Source organism: Buceros rhinoceros, unplaced genomic scaffold (assembly GCF_000710305.1).
Source record: "Buceros rhinoceros silvestris isolate BGI_N320 unplaced genomic scaffold, ASM71030v1 scaffold1888, whole genome shotgun sequence".
Classification (NCBI taxonomy): domain Eukaryota; kingdom Metazoa; phylum Chordata; class Aves; order Bucerotiformes; family Bucerotidae; genus Buceros; species Buceros rhinoceros.
Window position 1 is genome coordinate 19,091 of NW_010424887.1, and position 4,181 is coordinate 23,271.

Consider the following 4,181-nt stretch of genomic DNA (forward strand, 5'->3'; position numbering starts at 1 on the left):
GGTCTAAGCTCATTTTAACTGTTTATTTTCTAGGGAAAAGTCGAGTGGTTCAGGGTGTATGCATACTCAGAATATAATGGATCTCTCTATTTCTTTCCAGTTTATCTCAGCCAGTTCCACTTCTTAGGTCTGTCATAATGGTCTTGAAACATCCCTGTGGGGGTTACTTCAAAATTTCCCTTCGAAACCTTTTTCTAGGGAGGATGGTTTTTTTTGGCTAAGTACCATCCTTGCACGGAAAACTAGACCAGCTTGTTAGTAAAAAAATCCCAGCTCTTCCTAAAGCTGAGACTTTCACAACCGGTTTGATGAAAAAACAGAAATTACCTTTGAGAATAAATGGGAATGGTTGTGCTCTCCAGTGACACAGACAGGAAATTTTTTTTCTTCTTGGTCGAGAGACAGTTTTTTTCACATTATTTCTCCTCTCTCTTTGCCAGTTACAGAAATAGAAGGACAAGGCACTACGTGAGAGGCAGGGGAAGGGTGGGGAGGAAACTAGCACTTTCAGTCCTGAAAATAGTTTCAGTTTAAGCAGTGGACAAAACGTCAGGTTAGGTTTTGTTTTCAGCCCTTTCTGCACAGCTATAAACAAACAGGGAGGCTGAGGCAAAGGGAGCCACTGAAGTGGCAGTGAAAGGGATTCTCTGTACTGACACCATCCATGTGTTGTTTTTTTCCCTCCTAATCTGTCTGTCTGGGTCTCATTCTCTCTTTCCTCTCTGCAGCATATATTTACAGTAAAAACACAGGAAGCGGAACGATTTCCTCTGAGGAAAGTACCTGACAAAGAGGTGAACAAGTAATATCATCAGGCCCTTTGACTTCATCGCTACCCATGCATCCTCGGAGGTTTCAGGTGGAGACGCTAATTTTGCAACAAGATGCCTTTGAAGTGGTTTTGCCAGCTCACGGCATGTAGGAGGCGCACGAGGCTTGAATTATCCCTGCGGCAATCCAAGCGCAGGGAGACCTGAATCCGTGAGTAACAGCAGTGATTAGGTACGTTGCATGTTGCACACCTCAAATCCCCTTAACCATTCACAGGCCGGGACTCGTGCTCATTCCACACACAGCTCCTGGTCATTGGAGCCTCCTCTCCGTACCCAGAGACCAAAGACGTGAGGCCATCAGGTCAGTGCTGGGGAGCTGCAATGGGGACACCGGGCAGGGAGAGGCAGTCTGCAATCTCCTGTCTGTGTAGCATAGCTGCAGCTGCCATTTCAAACTTGTCCCCTCTACTCCTCCCTGCAGTCTTCTGAGAAGCCAAGTTGGGGGAGCAAAACATCAGCACTAAGGAACATGACTTGGGCCTCCCACATTGCAAGACCCCTTTGATTAGCTCAACCCAAACGTCTGCAGTTTCAGAGGTCCTGAAAAGGAACTTTTACCCTATAAAAAGCCCTTACCCTCAGTGTCACCTAAAAGGGCACAAGTGAGTAAATCTTCAGATACCATCTCAATGAGACCATGAGTTCCACACATTTTAACTGTGACTAAAACTGAAGTGAGTTTTTCAGTGTGTGCCTGTCTAAATGTAGGAGTAGAAGGGATGAAAGACAGCCAGAGTTGTGTACTTGGGTAGGACACCAGCCTCTTTGTTTAGTTATAATGAAATAAATTCCTCTGTCTTTCTCTTCCAAATCCTACTACCTCCAGAAAAACTTTCCTTAACATACTGAGGTGGTGAAATGCTTGCACGAGGCTCTATTTTCATGCTCCGTCCTCCACACACAATGTCATTTTCACTGCAAAATGAAATGGGACTGATTCATTTTGCAGAAGGAACATGATTGATACAAGCCCAGATGGAGACTCATTCTCAACCCTGTGGAAATTCCTCACCAAGGTTGCTAGTCAAGTGAAAACCTCTTCACCGTGCAATCATCAGGGTTGTGTTGCTACTCCTAAGTTTCTTGGGCTGGAGCCAGGAACAGCTTGAGAGCAGCTGAGGGTGACCCAGAAAACCAGAGCCGTTGTCTTTTTATTCATTTTTTCTGAGAATTGTCTTTCCCTCTCTCCTAAACCAGCTGCTGCTTCACCACAGTGAGGTCACGTTATTCTGGAGATTGAAGGTCCGATTAAAATGTGTTTCTTTACAGCGAGGCTGTCAGCCCCCCGAGAACAAAGATCGTATGTGCATCCTTTGCTGGTATTTGCTTGCAGTCTCTTGGTGACAAACCACAACTTGTTTATCAAGACAAACATATGTTGTACCCACTCAAAGCTGCTTTGGCACTACAGGCTGAGCTTTCTTTACCTGGGGAGGCTGCCAGGGAAATAACCCAGAAAAAGGCACAAGAACCAAGTCCAGAGTCAGGAGGGTTTCTGAGCAGACTTTGTTCAAAGAAAATGGTGAGGCAATCCTGAACAGGGGATATCCCCACCAGCTCTAGAGCTGCTGAAGGGTTCTTTTTCTTTTTTTTTTTCTGATTTTACATAGTTTTTCCTCCCCCCACCCCCCACTTCCCATAAAATATATTTTATCATTTTGCCTGATCGTGTTCTCAAGATCCTGTATTTGTAATATTACACGAAGGTGTCTCGTATCTGCTCACTACTCCCAGTCTGCCTGTAGCTCCTGATGGAGCGCAGAGAACCAGCAGGAACCAGCCAAGCACTCACCTTACCGAAACACTGGTAAGAGATGCAAGTCTGAGGTCTTGCCGGGACTGCCCTATGAATGAGGGTCTCTGCAGGGCTGGGCACAGGGACTGGAGGAGGGACGATGGAAGAGTGGCACTGGAAAAGACGCTTCCCATCTACACACCTCAAAAATACCCCTTATGGATACAGTCTCGACCACATAAATCCCACTCACTTCCCCAAATATCTCCTTCAGTGCCCCGAGACCTTACAGCTCACTGTCAAAGTGTTTTGTAAGCTCTTCCTCTCCTTCCTGCTCCTAAACTGCTTCGTCACGTTAAGCATTAACACCAGCACCAAGGTGGTTTTTCTGTTTTTTTTAAGTTGACAAACCAAGCAGACAGCAACTTGGTTCACCTTTGGCAGGTTTATAAACAGATTTCAAAACTGAGGGTGTTTTTGAGTAATGCTTACAAGTTAGAACCAGGAATAGGGGGGGAGAAAAACCAGAAAGCAAATATCCCTTACAACAGCCCGTGGTGGAGCTGCTTGGTACCGAATCAATCTTGTGTCAGCTCTGAAGAGTGTATTGGCGTGCGTTACTTTCAGGATTTGCCAGATTCTCTCTCACAGTAGTAACGATGAAAAATACCAAGCAGGGCATCTGTCAGTGAGTAATTACAGGAAATATCATCTCTCTCCTGTGCAGTGTTTGCATCATTTCTGGAGCGAAGTGCAAACCTGCACCAGTCTCCAGCAGCTCTCTTGGGATCTGCCAAGTTAAATGACATCACAGCCAGATACAGTCAAGCTTTGTGATGTTACTAGAAATGAGGAAATAATTTCATAATGTCAGTTCTTCCTCTGAATGTCTGCAAACAGATGGCAAGGGTTTTCAAGGCACCAGTTTACAGATTTAGTGCCATTCCCTAATACCTTGAAAAGCATCTTGAGTGGAGCATTACTGGATTTGGTCCCTTTTACACTGCCCATCAGTTGCTCTCACAAACACCAAAGGGGGGGCTACTAATTACGGAGAATTAATTTAATATAATGCTGCAGCTCAGACCCTTGCCAGTGCTCTGGAAGGTCAAAGGAGACTTGGGTTCCCAGCGCAGCATCACTACGGATGCTGGATACCTGCAGCGTTTCCAAATGCTGCCAACCAGAGCAGGCACAGCCCAAGAGAGCTGGGTCTGTCTGCCGTCTGCTGGTAGTCTGGCTTAAAATGAACGAGGAACATGAGCAGGGCTGCCCAGGGATGCTAGAGGAGAAACTGTCTGAACAGAAGACCTCCAATATCTTACTAACTCTGTTAGGAACTGCTCCCACCTCCCCAGCCAGGCATTGCCCGTTCCCCACCAGTAAATCCTCTGCACCATCCCCGTGCATTCTCTCCCTCTGTGGTTCTAGAGGCTGCCTGGCGATGCAGCGCTGTGCGAGATGGTTCCTGAGAAATGAGTTATAAATATCCACAGAAATCAGACATTTCTGAAAGGTCATTCAGAAAGGTTATGAAAGGTTATTCATAAAGCACGGCACGTAGGCTTTGACGCTCCTGTCTGCAGCACCTTCTGTGTCTCCACACAGCAATT